A 26,003-nucleotide genomic window follows, 5' to 3' on the forward strand; every position below is an offset into this window, starting at 1 on the left:
GGTCAGTAACATGTGAAATCTCGCCAAGGCCTTGTGATGTAATAAATACGAGTAATACACATGAAAGAAGAACTGTCTTTACATGATTACTGAGAACCATGCAGTTCTCCAGCCCGTTTTCACGTAACAAACTACCAGGAAACAGCATTGCAGCAAAGCCTCAAGAGGATCAGTAAAGAGTAAGGTAAGCTGACAACATTAATCATTATTCCGAAGATACTGAGTTACCCCATATAATTACAAGAACTTTATTTACAGCTACCATTAATATTACGAAAAATCGATTAAGTTTCAGTTTATTTTCTTTTTGGGTTAACACTCGTTTATCCCCAATGTTGCATTTTCACCGCAATAGGACGGGGTCTGGTGCGAAGCGTGTTCTAAAGACACTCTTTAAGCAGCCGCCATTGTGACTGCGCTATTTGGACGCTGCGTTAATCTTTTCTCACGTGGTGTACGTTATCATAAACTCTACGCCATAAATAACCGGTTTCCTCAGTCAGTGACATATTGTTGTCTCATTAGCAAATTTTTACTGTTACGTTTATAATGATACCCGGTGCTGTTGCTTGCTCGATACGACGTTAATCTACATCTACACACTACTCCGTAAGTCAACATACGGCGCGTGGCGGGGGTACCTTGTACCACTACTAGTCAATTCTTTTCCTGTTCCACTCGCAAATAGAGCGAGGGAAAAACAGCTGTCAATATGTTTCCGTATGAGCTCTAATTTCTCTTATCTTCTTGGTCCTTACGCGAAATACACGTTAGTGGCGGTAGAATAGTTCTGCAGTCAGCTTCAGATGCACGTTCTCTAAATTTTCTGAAACATATTCCGCAAAAATCATCTCCAGGGATTCAAACCTGAGTTCACGAAGCATCTAGTTGCTTCTACCTCTCCACTGTAATTCCTCTAATTTTCTTCGGTGTCTCTTGAATCGAGATTCCGGGTTGGGAGAAACTAATACATTAGTTTAATCGCCAAAGCGCCACCACTGCTTGTGAGAAATTCATCTAACAATAAATTTATACTCTTGTTCACGATTCCGTGAGAAGTTGACATACGAACATTCGTGATTGCTGCGAATCAGTTTCTCGTTTTGAAACTTCCTCGCAGATTAAAACTGTGTGCCAGACCGAGACTCGAAGTCGGGACCTTTGCCTTTCGCGGGCAAGTGCTCTACCATCTGAACTACCCAAGCATGACTCACGCCCCGTCCTCACAGCTTTACTTCTGCCAGTATCTCGTCTCTTACCTTCCACACTACACAGAAGCTCTTCTGCGAACCTTGCAGAACTAGCACTCCTGGAAGAAAGGATATTGCAGAGACATGGCTTAGCCACAGTCTGGGGATGTTTCCAGAATGTGAAGTTTGGAAGGTAGGAGACGAGGTAGTGGCAGAAGTAAAGCTGTGAGGACGGGGCGTGAGTCGTGCTTGGGTAGTTCAGATGGTAGAGCACTTTCCCGCGAAAGGCAAAGGTCCCGACTTCGAGGCTCGGTCCGGCACACAGTTTTAATCTGTCAGGAAGTTTCATACCCGTGCACACTCCGCTGCAGAGAGAAAATCTCATTGTGGAGTTTCTCGTTTACCTGAATTTGTCGCCCGTGATGAAGAAACAAGCAGTCTTGGTTACAGTGTTAAAATTTTTAAGTATTTCCCAATGACGAGTTTCACCTTTATTTAGGCATCTTCTGATCGGCCTACAGGAGAAATACAAAATTTCATAATAGTGACATGACCTCATTTAGTGACACTGGATTACCAAGAAAATATCAAACAACTTACTGATATTTGGTAGCGATGGGAACATGGTATACTGTGCATACAATATCCCAGCAGGGTGTAAATACCACTTATCAAAGTTTTAAAAACACGCTATGGTGTCCTATAAAACAGAACAAAACGGAAGATAACCGAAAGGTATCTTTAAAAATATATAACTTGCTTTGCCCCTAAATTGATAGCCCACACTAGAAATAAGAAGGGAGCAACAGATTACCTCATTAACGGCATCCAAACCAAACGGGATGAGGCCTACAGTCCAGCTTTATATCATAAACATGCCGGAGCTGTAGTCCATATTCTGGTTGCACACCTCACACTAGATACGAAGACATACAAGGACCTGAAGATTAGAGCACGCAGATCTCGGTAGATGGCGCCCGTAGGCTGTGAGCCACGGTAGTACTCAGTCGCTAAATCTTCTCAAACCATGACTGTTATTGCAGATGAGTGGTGTTCTAAAAATTACTGATAAAATTCTTAGATTAACAGCCAGAATAATCAGGGTGAATAAAAATTAAAAACTGAATACATTGAAAAATACATTGCTATAATGCGGAAGCATAGAAGTACATGGCGGAATATTATTGCCAATAACATTGTGCATATCCGAATCACGAGATGGTGCCAGGCTAGCTACCTGTCACTACTGACTAACAGTGTCAATGCCATGTCCACATGCCTAGTAAGTGCGGCATCTAAATCGTAAAATACAATTCAGTCGGATGCTGGTAAATGTAAACATAAAATATAATTTATAATCACATCAACGTTAAGAACTGCCAATGGCACCCTATATAAAACACAGAGATCCCTCAGTGCAAAAACTGATAGCAGAATTGGACTTAAAAAGTCCGCTTCCTGATAATAATGAACCTTCTTGTTAAAAACAAATTTACAACAGCGCAAGAGTGCCACTGGCAACTATATGTTAGATGGTTCATAGTAAGAATCAATAAACTTAAAAAAAAGTTTTCTAAAATTTTTTTTTCATGTTCCAAACCATAATGGGCCTTCTTGTTAAAAACGTAAAGTATATCAGCGTAAGAGCGCTAGTGGCAGCTATATGCCACGATGTGCATATTACAGGAGATCACCAAAGTTATGCGCTGTTGGGCGTGATCGACACTTGGATAGGTGACCATGCCGGCCGCCATGCGTTGTTGTCATTTTTCGGGGTGCATTCAGCCTCGTGATGCCAATTGAGGAGCTACTGTACCGAATAGTAGCGGCTTCTGTTAAGAATACCATCATAACGACCGGGAGAGCGGTGTGCTGACCCCACGGCCCTCCTATCTGCATGCTCCACTGAGGATGACACGGCGGTCGGATGGTCCCGTTAGGCCACTGGTGGCCTGAAGACAGAGAGTGCATATTACAGAGCACTCACTGAGGGTAAAAACTGAACATAAAAACCAGTAAACATGAAAATAAGAAATTTCAAAAGATATTGTTTAGAAAAACACAGTAGGTAGCACAATTTAATTACGTGGCGTCCAGGGTTTAGCTATTAACATTAAACAATGATCTCATAGTGTCAAAATAATCTCGGTTCCTTCCTACCAACGAATAGTTTAGGAGCCACCTATCTGTTTTCCCTGTGTGCTTAGCTCTTTCCATTTATTCCAGGATGCTGAATTTTTTTCCTTTTTGAGCACAGTGGAGGATTTTTAAGTTTTGGAACATAGCAGGACGATAGCCACTGGACTTCAGATGTTCAGCCGCATGGTCTAACCCTGCGGTCTAAGGCCCCTGGCCACGGTTCGCGCGGCTCCCCCCGTCGGAGGTTCGAGTCCTCCCTCGGGCATGGGTGTGTGTGTTGTTTTTAGCCTAAGTTAGTGTAAGTTAGATTAAGTAGTGTGTAAGCTTGGGGACTGATGACCTTAGCAGTTTGGTCCCATAGGAACTTACCACAAATTTTCAAATTTTCAGATGTTCCGCGAAGGCCGAGTTACGCTTTACTTGGCCTTCTTTATTTAACAGGTGTTTTTGAAATCTGGCTTTCAGTGTTCTGCCTGTTTTCCAATGTTTCTGATGTAAAGCTTTACTGTAGGCCTGACCCATTTTGGTTTGTACTTGACTGCGCCGCATGCCGTAATAAGGTAATGTACTGCTACCTTCTTATTTCCGGTGTGGGTTCTCGATTTAAGGACAAAGCGGATTACATATTTTTCAAAAATACCTTTCGGTTATCATCTGTTTTATTCTATTTTATAGGACACCGCACAGCGTTTTTAAAGCTTTGACAAGTTGCATTCACCTGCTGGGATATTTTATGCGCGGTATCCCCTGTTCCCATTGCTACCAAATATCACAAAGTTTTTTTTTATTTTCTTGGTAATCTAATCTCACTAAATTGGATCTAGCAACTACTATGAAATTTTGTACGCCTTCCGTAGGCTAATCCGAAAATGCCTAAATAAAGATCAAGCTCGACAGTGGGGAATATTAAAAAATTTTAACACCGCAAACAAGACTGCTTGTTTCTTCACATCACACACACTGGTTGCTGTACGAACCACGTTATGAACTGGAATAAGTCTTATTGTCGTCTTGGTCGATCTCGATGGCCTATCTTTCCGCCCAACACCTCTCACATCTGCGAAGCCTTGGTCAGATTGTTGGCATCCTTTCACTATGACCGGGCGCGACGCCACATTTGGCCACCGCCCGAATTTCACGCTGAACGTGAGTGCAATTTTAGCCGTTTTGTCCACAAGAATCATACTGTACTTCAAATTTGAACTACTCTTCCAGTTCCAGCACCATTTCACTCCCACCCTAGGTTGTACGTGCTACCCGTAACGCAGCAGACGCTGTGAGCATGAAACTCGGAACATACTCTCTTCTGGCGGTGGATGGGACGGCACGTGTAGATTACTTTTAGAAGTTCTGTCGTAAGTAGTTATGAATGTTTTTACTTTTTTAATTTGATTCGACGTTTCTGAAATAAATATCGTTTGCTTAGGCTTCGTGGTAATACGCGTTTCAGAAGTCCTGAATTACGTGATTTGCGTCAAAACGGAGACACTGCAGCCAAAGCCCTTATTGAAGTTGTCAGACATATATCTCTCCAGACAATCCAGTCTCCAGATTTTACTTTTTGTCTCCTTAAAGCGGTGTGAATATAAATGCAACTTCCTTCGACAAACAGTCAAGCTTTGATTATAAACGCAGTATAAAGTAAAATAGCAGCCTGCGGTGAGAGGTGTGCATTCTCAGGCCAACAGTCTTCGTCAGTAGTTTTGGCAATGGTTCCTTCTGTATATGTGCACATTACAAATGCCTGAGTGGGTGTGTGTTAGATGGTGCTGACTAGTGAGCAAACTAACATCATCAGCGGTTCCACCCGACTTCTGGATCCAGGCACGGAGGAATATGCAGAAACATGCAGGTACGTAAGACTGCCTTTGCATTTTATTTAGGATCATTGACATTATGCGATGCTTCGAATTCTATGCTGAGGTCAATCAAAGTGGCAGAGAGGTTAAGACTTCGGATTTATATTTAGAATATATTAAATGTATTGGCATTGCGAATATGGACAACCATCTGCTGTAGAGTGGAATGACGGCAATGAAAATCTGTGCTCGACCGAGACTCGAACCCGGATTTCCTTACATCTAGATCTATCGACATCTTCATTTATACTCCGCAAGCCACCCAACGGTGTGTGGCGGAGGGCACTTTACGTGCCACTGTCATTACCTCTCTTTCCTGTTCCAGTCGCGTATGGTTCGCGGGAAGAAGGACTGCCGAAAAGCCTCCGTGCGCGCTCGAATCTCTCAGATTTTACATTCGTAATCTCCTCGGGAGGTATAAGTAGGGGGAAGCAATATATTCGATACCTCATCCAGAAACGCACCCTCTCGAAACCTAGCGAGCAAGCTACACCGCGATGCAGAGCGCCTCTCTGGCAGAGTCTGCCACTTGAGTTTGCTAAACGTCTCCGTAACGCTATAACGCTTACCAAATAACCCTGTGACGAAACGCGCCTCTCTTCTTTGGATATTCTCTATCTCCTCTGTCAACCCGACCTGGTACGTATCCCACACTGATGAGCAATACTCAAGTATAGGTCGAACGAGTGTTTTGTAAGCCACCTCCTTTCTTGATGGACTACATTTTCTAAGGATTGTCTTAATGACTCTCAACCTGGTACCTGCCTTATCAACAATTAATTTTATGTGATCATTCCACTTCAAATCGTTCCGTACGCATACTCCCAGATATTTTGCAAAAGTAACTACTATCAGTGTTTGTTCCGCTATCATATAATCATACAATAAAAGATCCTTCTTTCTTCGTATTCGCAGTACATTAGATTTGTCGATGTTAAGGGTCAGTTCCCACTCACTACACCAAGTGCCTATCCGCTGCAGATCTTCCTGCATTTCGCTGCAATTTTCTAATGTTGCAAGTTCTCTGTATACTATAGCATCATCCGCGAAAAGCCGCATGGAACTTCCGACACTATCTACCAGGTCATTTATATATATTTTGAAAAGCAATCGTTATGAAAAGTAATAGCCGGCCGGTGTGGCCGAGCGGTTCTAGGCGCTTCAGTCTTTTTTTTTTTTTTTTTTGAAAAGCAGTGGTCCCATAACACTCCTCTCTGGCACGGCAGAGGTTGCTTTAACGTCTGTAGACGTCTCTCCAATGAGAACAACATGCTGTGTTCTGTTTGCTAAAAACTCTTCAATCCAGTCACACAGCTGGTCTGATATTCCGTAGGCTCTTACTTTGTTTATCAGGCGACAGTACGGAACTGTATCGAACGCCTTCCAGAAGTCAAGGAAAATAGCATCTACCTGGGAGCCCGTATCTAATATTTTCTGTGTCTCATGAACAAATAAAGCGAGTTGGGTCTTACACGATCGCTGTTTCCGGAATCCATGTCGATGCCTACAGAGCAGATTCTTGGTTTCCAGAAATGACATAAGACGCGAGCAAAAAACGTGTTCTAAAATTCTACAACAGATCGATGTCAGAGATATAGGCCTATAGTTTTGCGCATCTGCTCGACGACAGTTCTTGAAAACTGGAACTACCTGTGCTCTTTTCCAGTCATTTGGAACCTTCTGTTCCTCTAGAGACTTGCGGTACACGGCTGTTAGAAGGGGAGCAAGTTCTTTCGCGTACTCCGTGTAGAATCGAATTGGTATCCCTCAGGTCCAGTGGACTTTGCTCTGTTGAGTGATTTCAGTTGCTTTTCTATTTCTTGCACACTTATTTTGATGTCAACCATTTTTTAGTTCGTGTGAGGTTTTGGAGAAGGAACTGCAGTGCGGTCTTCCTCTGTGATACAGTTTTGGAAAAAAGGTGTTTAGAATGCCAGCTTTACGCGTGTCATCCTCTGTTTCAATGCCATCATCATCCCAGAGTGTGTGGATAAGCTGTTTCTATCCATTTACTGATTTAACGCAAGACCAGAACTTTCGAGGATTTTCTATCAAGTCGGTACATAGAATTTTACTTTCGAATTCACTGAACGTTTCACGCATAGCCCTCCTTACGCTAACTTTGACATCGTTCAGCTGCTGTTTGAGAGGTTTTCCCTGAGTTTAAATTTGCAGTGAAGCTCTCTTTGCTTTCGCAGTCGTTTCCTAACTTTGTTGTTGAACAACGGTGGGTTTTTCCCGTCCCTCACAGTTTTACTCGGCACGTACCTGTCTAAAACGCATTTTACGATTGCCTTGAACTTTTTCCATAAACACTCAACATGCCTTGCCATTTGGCTATTCGTGCTCGACTGAGGGTCAGCCAGACCCACACTTCCTTATGTCGACAACCATGCGTCTACCACCTGTACTCGTACATCCATTATGTACACTCCTGGAAATGGAAAAAAGAACACATTGACACCGGTGTGTCAGACCCACCATACTTGCTCCGGACACTGCAAGAGGGCTGTACAAGCAATGATCACACGCACGGCACAGCGGACACACCAGGAACCGCGGTGTTGGCCGTCGAATGGCGCTAGCTGCGCAGCATTTGTGCATCGCCGCCGTCAGTGTCGCCAGTTTGCCGTTGCATACGGAGCTCCATCGCAGTCTTTAACACTGGTAGCATGCCGCGACAGCGTGGACGTGAACCGTATGTGCAGTTGACGGACTTTGAGCGAGGGCATATAGTGGACATACGGGAGGCCGGGTGGGCCTACCGCCGAATGGCTCAACACGTGGGGCGTGAGGTCTCCACAGTACATCGATGTTGTCGCCAGTGGTCGGCAGAAGGTGCACGTGCCCGTCGGCCTGGAACTGGACCGCAGCGACGCACGGATGCACGCCAAGACCGTAGGATCCTACGCAGTGCCGTAGGGGACCGCACCGCCACTTCCCAGCAAATTAGGGACACTGTTGCTCCTGGGGTATCGGCGAGGACCATTTTCAACCGTCTCCATGAAGCTGGGCTACGGTCCCGCACACCGTTAGGCCGTCTTCCGCTCACGCCCCAACATCGTGCAGCCCGCCTCCAGTGGTGTCGCGACAGGCGTGAATGGAGGGACGAATAGAGACGTGTCGTCTTCAGCGATGAGAGTCGCTTCTGCCTTGGTGCCAATGATGGTCGTATGCTTGTTTGGCGCCGTGCAGGTGAGCGCCACAATCAGGACTGCATACGACCGAGGCACACAGGGCCAACACCCGGCATCATGGTGTGGGGAGCGATCTCCTACACTGGCCGTACACCTCTGGTGATCGTCGAGGGGACACTGAATAGTGCACGGTACATCCAAACCGTCATCGAACCCATCGTTGTACCATTCCTAGACCGGCAAGGGAACTTGCTGTTCCAACAGGACAATGCACGTCCGCATGTATCCCGTGCCACCCAACATGCTCTAGAAGGTGTAAGTCAACTATCCTGGCCAGCAAGATCTTCGGATCTGTCCCCCATTGAGCATGTTTGGGACTGGATGAAGCGTCGTCTCACGCGGTCTGCACGTCCAGCACGAACGCTGGTCCAACTGAGGCGCCAGGTGGAAATGGCATGGCAAGCCGTTCCACAGGACTACATCCAGCATCTCTACGATCGTCTCCATGGGAGAATAGCAGCCTGCATTGCTGCGAAAGGTGGATATACACTGTACTAGTGCCGACATTGTGCATGCTCTGTTGCCTGTGTCTATGTGCCTATGGTTCTGTCAGTGTGATCATGTGATGTATCTGACCCCAGGAATGTGTCAATAAAGTTTCCCCTTCCAGGGACAATGAATTCACGGTGTTCTTATTTCTATTTCCAGGAGTGTATATTCCCGTAGAGATGAGACATTTTACTTGGGAGTCGCTTGTCCGGTGTCGGTGGATAAGTACGATGTTACAGTGCCTATGTTAATCTGAATAACGATGCATCGTTATTCAGAATAACATAGGCACTGCGATGTCGTATTATATTTAGTAGAGGCGGGGGCAAATTGCCATTCGACCATATGGATTTAGGTTCTCCGTTGTTTCAGTGCTTGATACGAAAGCTGGGCTGGTTAGAGAAAACTCCGCCCCACACTTTTCGATTCTGAGCTTGCACATCTGGTATAACGACTCCGTCGTCGAAGGGACGTCAGACACTAATCATTCCTTGCTCCTGTCTTCGTAAAATATTTTTATTGTAGTATCGACGCTTCTTGTCAGTGTCAAGAAGGAGCGCTGCATCTCCCTTCAAATATGACAAACCTTATAAATTCAATTAAGCGTAATAAAAAATCATACAGTGAGGAAGGGAATCAAACTACTTACGAAACATAAAAAGAGGGACATTCGTAGTCTAAACAGAGCGTTAAAGTATCATGAATGCAAGGTGGGCATTATAATTCATGGTGTAGTGACATAGGGGGACCGCAAGTATAATGTCGTCAAAGTTATAAGAGTAATAAAAGTGATGGCGGAGAATCATTTGCTTTCAAGATAATTGATTTAGAGGTTCTTTAATTTCTGTCACGCCTGATACGGGTCTCGTGCATTTCGCTTCACACAAGGTCAGCTAACATTATCGCCTCTAATTACTACAGTATCTCAATCTGCGTGCTCACCTGCATCTCAATGAATATTTAAGCCCGAAACCAGTCGCAGCAAAAAATATATCGCACATACAACATAAAAGTATATGAGTCCTGTAATATCCATCATACGCGGTTTTTATTTTTGCTTGGATACCCCCTGAGAAGTTATGCTGACATCGACGTCTCTGTGCTTTTCGCCCTCGACATCACGTCCTGCAGACACGGAGGCGGAGAACGACGGTGAGCTCACATGGTCTCTGAGACCGGAGTTTCCCAACGGGACTTCTGTGAACTTCCCAGTGAAACCGGGGGCTCGACCAGGCCACAGACTCTCACTCACCTTTCTCAGTTTGCTACTGAAATAAAACACAGGGAGGGTACCATCAAAAGATTCAGCTTAGGACAATGCAGAGGGAGAATCGAGGTGAAATATTTTATTAATCTCGGAAAACAAGACAAATGCAAAAATAATAACAAGACATTTCTATTTAAATTGAGACTAACACTGGCTTACAAATTTAGTAAGAAAGAAACTAGATGCAGTGAACGTAGCGTAAAGGACAAAAGTGTATTGTTGAGCAACGTGAGAAGACTGGCAGAAATTAAATGTAAATTAGTGCGAGATGGACACAATCAGGCAGACTAGATGATTCATCCGGAAAGAAGTGCATCCTTTTAATCAAAACTAAAATATTGTAAAGTAACAGCAAATAATCCATAGGTGCTATTCGGTTCAGAATTCCTAAAGCTGAATAAAAGGATGTGTAACAGAAAGGAACGAAAGTACTCACAAAAATTAGGTCGTAAAACAACAAATTCAACTGAACGAGGGTAGAATTTACGCAGAAACCTAGAAAAAATAGCAGAAGCAATTTAGAAAATTTCATGGATACCCCTGCAAACTATATAGCAATGTGTCAACCAAAAATATTTAATTTTTAAAATAAAAGACACGATAGACCGGAAAGAAGGAACAAAGCTGCATTTTAGACGACTCGGGGTTACAGAGTGCTACGTACGAAACAAGGAACATTTCAGCACAATTCAACAAAGCAAATTGAGCCCTCAGAGAATGAACTTAAGACGGACAATACTAGGCCATCATCTAAACATTGAAGAAAGCCTGCTATTTAAGTTTAAGAGTACCACTACAGTTTAGTATCCTGAACGACCTAAAATGACGAAATTATAGCAAAAGAAAACAGTAAAGCACCACCTTTACGAGAACAGATGGAGAGGGAATGGGAGAGGAGAGGAGAGAGAGAGAGAGAGAGAGAGAGAGAGAGAGAGAGGCAGACAAAGACCACGTAGCTGGCGTCCTTGATGAGCCGTGATTTGGAATCGCGAGCGGCGGCTGCCGGACAGGTTCTGTAAGTTACCGGGAGCAGGAATGGAATGTACGTGTCTCACGTGACGCAGACCTGCCGCAAGCGCGGTTTGTTGCGAATCGCCAACTCCCGGTGAATCTCCGTCCACGATCTGACCATGGCTGTCCAGTTCTACTAGATGTTTTTGCAGCTGTGTAGTTTTGTAGCACCATACAATTACCTTTATAACACGATCGATGGAAAGATCCGAGACTGGACGATAGTACCTATTCATGACGCCAGTAATACTACTGCTATTATTAAAACTTGCTCTTAAGGAATGTGTCTCTGCTTAGTAAAGGAAAGGTCCTTTACTACCAACTGTAACCTGTATCCTACGATGCACATTCGAAATGGAGCATCTAGCTGATCATTTACTGCGTATCTGATAACTCTGTCCGAGTTCAAGCAGATAATGCTACCCATTATTCACAAACACACAAATCATATTACTTTTCATATCTCATTGTTCAATCTATGCATTCAGATTTCTTACCAACATAGTATTACTACAACAACCACCTTAACTCAGAGGCGGGAGAGAGAAAGAGAGGGAGAGAGAGAAGGGGTGGGGGGCAGAGCGTCAGATAGACATGGAGTATGAGAATACGTCTTTGGTTTGACTTGTGTCAGTCGCCGTCAATTGATAGGTAGGAATGGAAAACCTATCACAAGCGGCATGTCTGACACCGTCAGGATAACTATAAATCATGTATCTTCGTTTGTACGTACCTGATTTGTAGCCAGAAAATTGAGAAGTTATTTTGATACCACAAATTTATGCTCCTCGCCGCATCACTGCAAAAAACAAGTCAAATTAGAAAATAAAAACTTTACTAAGAACGTTTTAAGAGCCATGCCAGGATACTGAATGTTTCTAAATACCAACAAGATAGGTTTTAGAAGATATTCTTACAAAGAACAAAACTAGCCACTGCTAATAATGCCATTTGTTGACACAAACTATGCCGTTACTCGTTTCCGATCTTTAGGCGGCTGTTAGCGTTTCTGTTATATTTGTAGTTGTTTAAATTATTTGTGGGCTGTTTTCTTCAACACATATGTAAACAATTACAAATATAGTACGAGGGACGTTCAATAAGCAATGCAACGCACTTTTTTTCTCGGCTAATTTCGGCTGAAAGAAGGCGAAATTTGTTGTGGAACATCCTGGAATATTCCCCCTTTAGACCCTATAGTTTCATGAAGTTACGATGGGTGGCACCGCTATATGTAGCCTTCAAAATGGCGTCTGCAATGGTGGTGCGTTCCAAGCAGAGGGCTGTCACTGACTTTCTTTTTGGCGGAAAACTAGAGCGTAGCAGATATTTAAAAAAAATGGTTCAAATGGCTCTGAGCACTATGCGACTTAACATCTGTGGTCATCAGTCCTCTAGAACTTAGAACTACTTAAACCTAACTAACCTAAGGACATCACACACATCCATGCCCGAGGCAGGATTCGAACCTGCGACCGTAGCAGTCACGCGGTTCCGGACTCAGCGCCTTAACCGCGAGACCACCGCGGCCGGCAGCAGATATTCATAGGCGCTTCCAGATTGTCTACGGAGATCTAGCAGTGAACAAAGGCACGGTGAGTTGTCGGGCGAGGCGTCTGTCATCATCGCAACAAGATCTTCCGCGTGCCAACTGGCTACGCACACATCTGTGACTTCTGCAATGTTGGAGAACGTGCGGACACTCTCACTCGAGGTGATCTGCGGATCACAATCAGACACCTCGCTGCTTAACTGGATGTATCTGTTGATAGTGCTGACACACTCACCCTCCAGTTGGGCTGCTCAAAGATGTGTGCCTGCCGGGTCCCCGCCTGCAAGAAGACCACAAAGAGCAACGAAGAACCACCTGTGCGGAATTGCTTGCACGTTACCGGACTGATCGTGACAAGTTTTTGTCGAACATTGTCACAATCGATGAAACATGGGTTCATTACTTCGACACGCAAACAAACTGCAATTCATGGAGCGGTGCCACATCACTTCTCCTCCGAAGAAAAGATTCAAAGCCACAAGTCACTGTGACGGTCTTCTGGGACTCTGAAGGAGTTATTCAGTTTGACTAACTCCCTCATAGTGCGAGGGTCAACTTTAGTGCATTGTGGTAACGTCAGGAAACTGAAGAAGCGCTCTCAATCTGTTCGTCGTCACAAAATTTGCGAACGGGCTTGTGCTTCTTAACGAATAACGCAAGGCCTCACACAAGTCTCAGCAAGCGAGAAGAGTTGACAAAACTTCACTTATTCCTCATCCACGCTACAGCCCGAAACTCTCACCTTTCGACTTGAATCTGTTTTGCCCAATAAAGGCCGGCCCGAGTGGCCGTGCGGTTCTAGGCGCTACACTCTGGAGCCGAGCGACCGCTACGGGGGCAGGTTGGAATCCTGCCTCGGGCAGGATGTCCTTAGGATGTCCTTAGGTTAGTTAGGTTTAATTAGTTCTAAGTTCTAGGCGACTGATGAACTCAGTAGTTAAGTCGCATAGTGCTCAGAGCCATTTGAACCCAATAAAGGGTGCACTCCATGGGAAGCAGTACGTGGATGATGTGGAGGTTATTGATTCAGCAAGGCGTAGATGGTACTATGCGGGCATACGGACCCTCCCAGTACAGTGGTGTAAGACCGTCGCAGTGAATAGAGACTGTTGAAACATGGGTTTTGTAGACAAAAGAGTGGGGAACAATAAACATGACCACTCGTCTGAAGATGAAACTGTCAGTTCGTACCCATAAATGGCTCTGTTTGTGTATATAAATGTGCTATTAACAGTGGCTGGTTGCTGCTTTTTTCCTTTGCAAGAATTAACTTGTATTTTGTACACAGCAGAATACAAACAATAAATCATATGAAATTATATGTCCCAGAGACATTTTAAGCCTGTGCTTCCTCCATGATAGCGTCAAGCAATTAATTAAAATTTGTACCAAAGCCAGGATTCGGACTTGGGTCTCTTGCTCTCTAAGCAGATGCGCTAACCACAGTGTCGCGCTCGTACTTGAGCTAACACAGCTGCACGGGTTACCCTAATATTTTCTCTCCTTAATATAAACTCCAATTCACGCCTCACCCCTGCTTGATGTTCCCCTTCTTAACTCGTATCAGTACTGCAGAGGCTCTACAACATTGAAATAACACCTTAGCATTGAACGAAATAGGGAAAATCCTTCCTATACCTCAAGCATAGGGGACACAATAATTATATGAAATCATATGCTCCATGGACATATTCTCACCTTTATCTATGATAATGAGTACAGGGCGAAACAATGAAATAAATTTGTATCATGGCCGGGATTCGAACGCGGGTCTCGTTTTTCGCTAGGTATTGGGGGGCGGGGTGGTGGTGGTGGTTAGTGTTTAACGTCATTAGAGGTCATTAGAGACGGAGCGCAAGCTCGGGTTAGGGAAGGACTGAGAAGGAAAGCGGCCGTGTCCTTTCAAAGGAACCATCCCAGCATTTGCCTGAAACGATTTAGGGAAATCACGGAAAACCTAAATCAGGATGGCCGGAGACGGGATTGAACCGTCGTCCTCCCGAATGCGAGTCCAGTGTGCTAACCACTACGCCACCTCGCTCGGTTTGGGGGAGGGGGGTGGGGGGAGACGTAGTAAGGTAATCCGTGCAGCTATGTCAGCGCAGTGCCAGGGTGGCGCAGTGGTTCTGCATCTGCCCAGTGAGCGGATGGCAGCGCTCTCTCTCGTCCCCACCGCGGCCGCTGTGTGTTTACTTCTAAAGTGAGGTTCGTGATTTCGTATGTAAAAACGTTCTGTAAGTAACGTGTCAGTTGGCTTTATAAGATTGAAAACTTCGGAGGTATATGAAGTTATTGTAACTTCCACTGGTGGTAATCGAAAATTTATACGTCTTCGGAATATACGAGGGGCGTTTGAAAAGTCCGTACAAAAATAAAAACTACTTACATGTTTGGGGTAAACCTTCTTTATTTTTCGACATAGTCTCCTTTTCGACTAATACTCTTCGTGCAACGATGTTCTAATTTGTTGATTCCTTCCAAACAATAGGAATTGTCCAAGTCTGCTAAATAGCTATTAGTTGCTGCAATCACTTACTCATTTGAATAAAATCTTTGTCCCGCCAGCCATTTCTTCAAACTGGGAAACAAATAATAGTCGGAGGGAGCCAAGCCTGGAGAATAGGGGGGATGTGAAACGAGTTGGAATCTTATTTCCAATAATTTTGCGGCCACAACTGCTGAGGTGTGTAATGGTGCATTCTCGTCATCGAAAAGGACTCTTTTGCGGTCCAATCACCGGCGCTTTGCTTGCAACTCGGTTTTCAAACGATGAATAATATGCATCTGTAATAGTTTTACCTTTTTCCCGATGAGGATTATCACTTGTGAATCCCAAAAGACAGTCGCCATAACCTTTCTGGCTGAAGGAATGATCTTCACCTTTTTTGGTGCAGATTCTCCCTTGGTAACCCATCTCAGGAGTATAGTAATGTATCCATGTTTCATCCACAGTAACGAAACGACGCTTAAAGTCCTGCAGATCCTTCCGGAAGAGCTGCAGACCATCCTTGCAACGCTTCACACTATTCTGTTTTTGGTCAAGCGTGAGCAATCGCAGAACCCATCTTGCGGATACCTTTCTCATATCCAAATGTTTGTGCAAAATATTATTTACCCATTCATTCGAGATGCCCACAGCACTAGCCATCTCAGGCACCTTAATTCTTCTGTCATACATCACCATATCATGGATTTTATCAGTGATTTCTGGAGTCGTAACATCTACAGGGCGTCCAGAACGTTCAGCATCACTTATGCCCATATGACCACTACGAAAATGTTGAAACCACTTATAAATTCTTCTGATCAAAGGTGCAGAATCTCCGTAATGTTTATCAAGCTTCTCTTTAGTCTCCTGAGGCGTTTTGCCTTTCATAAAGTAATGTTTAATCACCACACGAAATTCTTTTTTGACAATCACTCGACTTCCTGATTCACACGAATGACAAAGAAATAGACCAGTTTGGCTGAAACTTGGTGTGTGTCCATTCCAAAGATGCTACTAACTAAACATGACCTCGATACGCGCCGGTTATGCCGTCTCTCGGACGAACTTTACAAACGGCCCTCGTACACCTGGTATCACTGCTGGGACTACAGCCATGCAGAAAGACCCACCTGCAATGTCCGAAACATCGCTATAGTGGATCGAAGCCGAAAAGGGAACGCCACCTCCTGTTACAATGCAGCTACAGCCTACCGATGCAGAGTTATACACTGAAGCGCCAAAGAAACTCTTATAGGCATGCATATTTAAATATAGAAATATGTAAACAAGCAGAATACGGCGCTACGGTCGGCAACGCATATATCAGAGAACAAGTGTCTGGCGCAGTTCCTAGATCGATTACTGCTGCTACAATGGGAGGTGATAAAGATTTGAGTGAGTTTGAACGGGTTGTTATTGTCGGCGCACGAGCGATGGGACAAAGCGTCTCCGAGTTAGTAGTGAAGTGAGGATTTTCCCGTACGACCATTTCACTAATGTACCGCTGAATATCAGGAATCCGGTAAAAACCAAATCTCCGACATTGCTGCTGACAGAAAAAGATTCTGCAAGATCGGAATCAACAACGATTTGAGGAGAATCGTTCAACGCGACAGAAGTGCAACCCTTCCGCAAATTGCTGCATATTTGAATGCTGGGCCATCAATAAGTGTCAGCTTGCGAACCTCTCAACGAAACATCATCGGTGTGGACTTTCGGAGCCTAATGCTCACTCGTGTATCCTTGATGACTGCACGACACAAAGCTTTACCCCTTTTCTGGGCCAGCCAACACAGACACTGGACTGTTGATGGCTGGAAACATGTTGCGTGATCGGACGAGTCTCGTTTCAAATTGTATCGAGCGGGTGGACATGTACGGATATGGAGACAACCTCATGAATCCGTGGACCCTGCTTGTCAGCGAGGAACTATTCAAGCTGGTGGAGGGACTGTAATGGCGTGAGGTATGTGCAGTTGTAGTGGTGTGGGACCCCTGATACTGCTAGATACGACTCTGACAGGTGACACGTGCGTAAGCATCCTGTCTGATCACCTGCATCCGTTCATGTGCATTGTGCACTCCAGCGGACTTGGGCTATTCGAGCAGGACAATGCAATACACTACAGTTTCAGAATTGCTACAGAGTGGCTCCAGGAGCACTCTTCTGAGTTTAAACACTGTAGCTGGCCACCAAACTCCCCAGACAAGAACATTGTTGAGCATATCTGTGGTTTCTTGGAACGTGCTGTTCAGAAGAGATCTCCATTCCGTCGAAATCTTACAGATTTATGGACAGCCATGCAGGATCCATGGTGCCCATTCCCTGCAGCCCTCTATCAGACATTCGACAAGCGCATGCCACGTCGTGATGCGGCACTTCTGAGTGCTCGCGGGGGCCCTACACGATATAAGGCAGGTGCAGGTGTACCAGTTTCTTTAGCTCTTCAGTGTAATATCACTATACACAATATTAACCGGATTACGTGTGGCCATAACATCCGTGCTCTTGCAGACTTTCTGTACGGCACTGCGGTCGATATTTCTCTTCTTCAGGAGGTTACCACTATCACTACCGCTATTGCTATTGCAGGTTATACTGCCATTTTTAACGTAAGTAGTGAAGATTCTACTGTAACTTCAATTGTGATGCGTGACGGCATTCCCTTCACTGATGTTGAGTGTTTTCTTATTGGACGAGGCACCTCGGTACAGTCAACGAAAAACAGACAATAAAACCGTTTTCTCCATCAGGGTCAACCGAACGACACGAGCATTCCCTGTATTTTTTTTAAAGAAGAGCTACCATGTGTTATCGGTTCAAACGGTGGTTCACTACTCGTCGCTAGTGACTAAAACTGGTCCTACCTGCTGGATATCAATCGCTCAGCTTAAGTAGTGTCACGACCTTGAAACTCTGGTCACCGGTCTTCATGTCGCTGGCACTTGGGAACAGTTACATGGCACCAGTGTCGCATTTACATATCTCTCCCACTCTGCAGCAAGCATGCTGGCCAGGTATACGCCTCTCCAGCTCTGCAAATGCATGTCACGAGCGATGACATAGAGTCAGTCGGTTTTTCTGACCTTTGTGCCTATTCCTGTTTTCTAAATCGTCAACGACAACATGTCTCTCGCGGTTTCGGATATTGAAAGCTGAACACTAACCTCCTGCAGGATCCCGAACACAGAAATGAAATAAGACTCAACTGGAATCAAATTGTTCTACAAAGACACCATAATCCCAACGCTTTGACATGGTGAATTCGCTACGCAAAGCCTAGGCTTCAATCAGCAGTGAAACAGTATGCATGGCGGAAAGATTCTGGCAAAAATCGAGCTTGGTGTTTCACTGTCAATGTGTCAGTGACATTTACCAAAGAACTATTGTCATAGACGCTACATCATATCCATAGCTCAAATATTTTAAAGCTAGGGTCGCTGACATACGGCTAACGCAGCTCCCCGGAGTCTATGTTCAGTCTCGACCAAAAGATGCAGCGGCGAAAAAAGGGTAGCGCTGTTCCATATTTTGCACCTTGCACGTCGATGGATAACTCAACTAATTAATGAAGCTGTGAATGACTCCGGCCAGCGCATAGATACACAGAGGGAGATCACGGACTGTAACCACACATCTTATAGTACCTTGTATGATAAAATATCGACTATCAGGCCTCTTACGTAGTGCTAAAAACAATCGAAGAACACCTGATAGAGGCGGATAGACTCTCTCTGGAAGCCCCATTCACGTACGACGAAACTGAGGAAGCAACCTTCCGCGCAGCTAAGACACGGAGCAGAATTCTGCCAATGCCATTGGGAAGAGTCTCTTGCGAAGAGTCTCTTTAAGCTACTGATAATGACATGTGGCGAGGCGTAACAGCACAAGACGCTCTGAAAGAAGGGGTAGTCGTTAATTCTCACGAAACCCTGTCATAGCGCGCATGTATGCATCCTGCGGCCTGTCGCGCTGCTTAATGCAGATTTCAAACTCATTACACGCGAGAGCAAGATTCGCTTGGAATTACTCTTGGGAAAGACTAGCAACATTGTGCCTTCCCTCGCACAAAGATCCTTACTGCAGTAAGGACGTGATATGCTCCTCAGTAGCGGCCAGAACTGAAGGAGCAATTGTACTTTAAAACTTTTCGAAAGCGACTATTTAATCGAAGCGTTTAAGAAGATGGATTGTGGCGATAGTACTACAACAAAACTTGGCGGTATTTTAGCAAATACTTCGTCTCGGATTTTAATCAATGGTCACCTCACAAACTCTCTCCACATTGGTCGATCTGCCCGCCAAGGATGCCCGCTATCGAGGGTTCTATTTGCCATAGCCACTGATCCACTACTGCGCCTCGTTGAAAACAGAATTAGAGAACTAGTGATTCAGAACATGTGGATCTGTTGCACAGTGTGTAAGCGTATTGTCATATCGCTGGCTTGGTTGCGGAGTATCTTTGCGGGCAGCCGCGTCTGTCGAGTCGAGTCGAGTGCGGGACACGGAACTTTTATGTTGTGTTGTGTGTAGCTCTGCATGTGGGAAGCATTGTTAGTGCGGAAGTTGAAGTGATGCTACAAGAGCTATTACAGTAAAGTGATAAAATAAGCAAACGATTCAGAGGAAAGTGCGTCAATAAGTAATTTAAAAATGGGCAGTGCTGCTGATAACATATTATGAGCTGCTCGGGGGAACACAATGGTAAGCGCCATCGCCGTGTATTTTGCGGTAGATGGCTAATGACACCACCTGTAGAATGCACAATGCAGTAAACTTGCTAGTAGTTCTAAATTCATTCAACAGATGCCAGGGAGGAGCTTAATGGTAAGCGCCACTGTCCGGCTGTTGCGGAAACATAATGGTAAGTGACAGAGAGAATGGCGGCAAGAAAAAACATCTCGGAGATCATGGCAACAGTGAACATGGCAGAAGACGAGGAATATACTTCCAATGATACTAATATCTTCGAGAGGGATCCAGAATACATTCCTCGCGATTCAGATGACTCAGAGGTATGTTATTTTGTAAATATACTGTCTTTAGTACGTTTCACGAACATAATGGTAAGTGCATGCCATTATGTTCCTGAAGTACAATGGAAAATTTCGTTCGTCGACAAGTACAAGATGTGTACAGTCCAGATCGGTGGTGCGAGATCATCAAGAAGTCGGCTTGTATGCAGTAAGAAAAGGGATGATTTCCATCAAATACGACACTCTAAAGAAGCGTTTGTCTTCAGAAAGAAGACAGTTGATGATCGAGATGTCAAACTAAGGAAAATATGTAGGTGGAAGGTGACCTCCGAATATCGATCATCTTTATTCATCAGCGAGACGTTTTGTCATGACATTTGGCATGAAATAAACTTCAGGAAACGTGGAAGGCAAGGACCAGTTCCTACGCTTCGACTTAAATACAATGGGCCAAGGCTTATTGAAAAGAAGGAAGTTGCTGACGTCATGTCGCTCCTAAATTACATACCACCTGCCCACAATGGATTTTTCCTGTCACCAAAGCCAACAGTTTTAGATGAAAAAGACATTAGTAATGAGAGTGATGAATGATTTTGCAGTTTCGGTAAAGTGTTGAAGACTTATTGTAAAATTTAATATGTAATGTTCTATCACTATGTGTTGTTAATGGTGTATGGTAATGTATTTTTATATATTTCATTTGTTTTAGTCAGTTCTGAGTTTCATTTATGTCTGTATAGTAGAAGATAGATGTTAGAATCACTGCAGAATAAAAGGACTGTTCAAAAAAAATTATTCAGATTTGCAGATCAATTGAAACTTCAGAAGCGCTGTATCCCGAAACTGTGATTTTGGCGCTTACCATTTTGTTCCCCCGAGCAGCTCATTTGTAAATTCTCTCGTTGTGTGTCGTACCGTACAGCATCAATCATCCGCGCCGTGTTCGGTCTCCAAGAATGAACTAATGTGAATCATTAATACTATTTACCACAAAAGAGAGTACTTAAATGCGACCGTCTTGTAGCGAACGTGTGAACGTGCGTTGGATCATCGTGTTCTGCATCATCAACAATCAACCGCGCCGCGACGGTTACGCGCACGCTCGTGTAACTGAGAACTGTGAACTGTAAATTTAACTTTGTGAACGGTGTTAAAATTTATTACTAGTGTCAAGGAGGACTGGTACCAGATATCTGTGTATGCGTGACGAGCGTAAGAACTTTCGTGCGATCTTTCGGCTTCCGCATCATCAACAATCACCCGCGTCGTGTCGGTTACGCGCACGCTCGCCTGAGTGATAATGTGGACTAGTAATCATGCATTGATTGAGATAAACACTTATGAATTAGAATGTAAACATTGCAACCTGCGATTTTCTTTAATCGTCTCAGAATATAGTTGTTCATACCAGACGTAAAACAGTGTTGTGTTCTGACGAAGAGTGGCTCCCCTGACTCGCTTGAATATTTCGATGGATAATTTCAGGCAAACCAGCAGCGGTGTGGAGCAAAACAGTACGACCGCCGCGGGATTGTCAGGTACGTGGTGTGGACAGGGCGCACGGTCAAGGAACGACAACCAGTTTAAACGTACCCCCACCCCCATTTGTACTCCCTGGTGTGTTACAAGCGTACGCAGAGATGTATCTGTTGTGCCTTCCCAGCAAGACCTGGTCTCCCTGGGAGACGTACTTAAAATCTGCATGTAGGCGTCTGGCGCTCAGATCAACGGTAGAAACACAATCATACTTCCTCTTAATGGCAGCTTTGGCGAAACTCATGAAGTGACATGGGTGGAGCAACAGACCAAGCACCGTTATCTGGGGATCTACTGGGAGGCCACATCTGACTGAGAACTGAGCGGACTTCCTGAAATGCATCAGGGCCACACTGAACCTCTTGCAAAAGGTGCAAACAATTCATGTATCCATTGAAAGCAAAATGAACTACATGGCCCAAGTAGTTCTGCTCCATGAAGCTTTTCCGACGAATATTCAGCGTGCGTTCAGCTAGTTTCTTTTCCGTAGTAGCATCTTTAAACTACAATTCGCGACGCTCATCCTGCCTCCCTTACGGGGCGGCCTTGCCCTCATCAGCATCAGACACTAATGCGGACGTTCCTCGTCAACCGAATGGGGAAATACAGCATCAGGGCGCATGCCTTTTACGCAGTCTCTTAACCAGCACGAGACCAACGAGCCTAGCACCACCTATACACCTCACGACGATTTCTCTGGAATACCAGCATATCCAGAAATATTATCTCGAATTTAGTCATGTGATCGCCAGCACCCCAAACACCTCACAGCTGCCCGCATCTCGTAGTCGTGCGGTAGCGTTCTCGCTTACCACGCCCGGGTTCCCGGGTTCAGTTCCCGGCGGGGTCAGGGATTTTCTCTGCCTGGGTGTTGTGTGATATCCCTAGGTTAGTTAGGTTTAAGTAGTTCTCAGTTCTACGGGACTGATGACCATAGATGTTAAGGCCCACAGTGCTCAGAGCAATTTCAACCATTTTGAACCTCACAGCTCTTCACAAAACAATATATACAATCGTGACCACAGGTGAACTGGACAGTACTGTGGCGAAACATTCACCAGCAGTTCCTGCCTTTAAGGATTCGCTCACGGTGGTATGTGATTGTCAATGACAAAATCTATACGACCAAACAACTGCACCAAATCCACTCTCGTACAAATGCGGAAATGTTGACTCGGTCGTTCATAGTTTTGTTTGCGGAGCATCGATGGACATGTGGAACTTCCTAAGCCATCGACTAGCAATCATCAATAGGACGAACACGCGCTATCTGAACGTTCGTGAACTGATGCGACCTGACCGCATGTGACACCCAGTTATGAAACAAAATACAGCACTATGGGTGAACGGACATGCAGTCACTTACATTACTGAGAACCGTTGTGCTACATTCACCGAATATTTTTTCTACATTGAATAGGATCATTTTCGGATTGCGAGGATGACAGTCATCGGAAAACATTTTGCAACATGTTGCATTTTATGATCAGGGAATCCCTGCAAGTGTTCTCCATTACGCCAATTAATAGATAATCGACGCAGTGTGAAGACAGAAACTATAGAAGAATCTCTTACTCTGATTTAGGTTTTTCATTTTAAAACAAAGGAAAAAAAGCGCTAGGGTCTTTATTCACTTGGAAGATGAACCTTCAGCAAACGATGCTTGCTTTCATTTAATTAGAAGACTAATTTCTTTTAAAACAGATATAATTGCTTTCTTTCATAATGTCCTTGTCAAGTGAGAAGAAATACATTGTATTCAAACAAGAGTAATACGTGCCTAAATTAATTTCACCGTTTATCTTTACTAAAGGAAATTAATTACTTTATGAAGTCGAAGAACGATGAAATGCTATTTATTCTACATTTTACTATTTTTATTTTATTATCAGGATATGCGCGTACAGAACGTAGGCACTAGAGCCTGGCTGATGAAGGTACCTTAGGTGAAAAAAAATTACAAAAACTGTGAGTTTCCTTGGTACAAATTCTGATTCACTGTTATGGCCTATATTATCACAGACAAGCTTGAAAGTTTTTGTTCCAAGTGCCATTAATACTGAGGCTGTACGATTTATTTGTGGTAATACAGGAATACAGCATTAAGTTTTTAACTTGCAGAAATGTAGTGGACAGAAAGCAGTTCTCATGTTGTTTAAATTTTAGAACTCCAGAGAGAAGCACAACTTGGTATAAAGACCATGTGCCACTAAATAACACAACTTTTAAAGTTTTTTCCTTGGCAACAGAGTACCGAGAACACAGCAGTTTTTTTGAAAAACTGACTCTTACGACGTTTTCCATTTTTACTCTTCAATTGTACGAGGGTCACTCCTAAAGAAATGCACACTATTTTTGTAAAAATACACTTTTCATTCTGCATATGTGAAAGTTTTCCAATGTGTACATACATCCTTCCCACTTGTTTTCAAACTTAGTTCAATCTGTTCCCGTGAGTGGCGCCGTCACAGCATGTCTTCAAAATGGCTGCTCCACTTGACGTTCGTCAGAAGCAACGTGTTGTTATGAAATTCCTGTGCTGTGAAAACGAGACAGTGGGAAACATCCTCAAGAGGTTGAAAAGGGTGTATGGAGATGCTGCTGTCGATCGCAGTACAGTTAGTCGGTGGGCAAGTAGGTTAGTGATGAAAGCAGGCACAGCAATATTGAGGATTGTCCTTACAGCGGCAGGCCTTGTACTGCACACACTCCAGACAATGTGCAAAGAGTTAACGGTTTGGTGACTGCTGACAGACGCATCACAGTGAATGAATTGTCACGCTACGTTGGGATAGGGGAAGGAAGTGTTTGCAGAATACTGAAAGTGTTGGAGTTAAAAAAGGTTTGTGCCAGGTGGGTTCCAGGATGTTGACAGTGGCTCACAAAGAAACAAGAAAAACGGTATGCAGCGAACTTTTGGAACAGTACGAGAATGGTGGAATGAATTTCTTGGAAAAATTGTGATAGGTGATGAAACATGGCTCCATCATTTTTCACCAGAGACAAAGAGACAATCAATGGAGTGGCATCAGGCAAATTCACCAGAGAAAAAAAAATTCAAAACCAGGCCTTCTGCTGGAAAAGTTATGGCTGCAGTGTTTTTCGATTCCGAAGGACTCTTGCTTATGGACATCATGCCAAATGGAACCACCATAGATTCTGATGCATATGTGACGACACTGAAGAAACTTCAAGCTCGACTGAGTCTTGTTCGACCACATCGGCAAAAGCAGGATGTTTTGCTCTTGCACGACAATGCATGGGCACATTTCAGCCAAAAAACCATGGAAGCGATCACAGAACTTTGATGGACAACACTGAAACACCCTCCTTACAGTGCTGACCTGGGTTAATGTGACTATCATCTCTTTTGGGAACTGAAAGAGTCTCTTCGTGGAACAAGGTTTAAAGATGATGACTCCCTTGTGCACGCTGCCAAACAGTGGCTCCAACAGGTTGGTCCAGAATTTTAGCGTGTGGGTATACAGGTGCTGGTTCAAAGATGGCGTTAGGCAGTTGAGAGGGATGGAAATTATGTGGAAAAATGAAAATATTGTTCCTAAAGGATGTATCTACACACTGTAAAACTTTCAAACATGTAAAATAAAAGATGGATTTAAAAAAAATAGTGTGCATTTATTTTGGAGTGTCCCTCGTATGTCTAGAATTGTTATAAAGATGAAATCAGGGGATTCAAAGATAGCATTAAGCAATGGAAATCACCTGATTTCATCCAAGAATTTTCATAGGATCAGAGTAAAGAAGGGATTACAAGGCTTGTCAACATTAGAAGGCCAAAAAATGTTTGTGTAGGTTCTGAGACAATGCATGACGATCTCCCTATGTCACAAAAACGTCTTGGCTGAGACGTTACAGACGTGAATTGCGACATTTCTCACCCATAAGGACTGGTGGTATCTCATCTCATGCTACAGATATGACTGAGTGAAATACGCGGTGCGGTGAAGACGAGAAACTGAGTTACAGTTGAGTTGGAAAGTGTGACGAGTCTCAGGCAAGAAGGTGGTTTATCTCCTGCCTTTTTCAATTTTGTGCTGGAGAAGTTCATAAATGAGACTTTTAAACAGAACTTCGAAGGGGTCCAAGTCGAAGAGAAGAACATAGCACACCTAACTCATACAGATGATGATATCTGCTTAATCAGCAGCTCTGAAGAGAAGCTGAAACAAATGACCAGGACACTGAAGAAGGCAGCCAGCTAATTTAGGCTACTCATGAACGAAGGCAAAGAGGATTATCTCGTTATGATTCGTCGACAAGATCAGGATGCTGAACAT

The sequence above is a fragment of the Schistocerca gregaria genome, chromosome 2 (assembly GCF_023897955.1).
Source record: "Schistocerca gregaria isolate iqSchGreg1 chromosome 2, iqSchGreg1.2, whole genome shotgun sequence".
Taxonomy (NCBI): domain Eukaryota; kingdom Metazoa; phylum Arthropoda; class Insecta; order Orthoptera; family Acrididae; genus Schistocerca; species Schistocerca gregaria.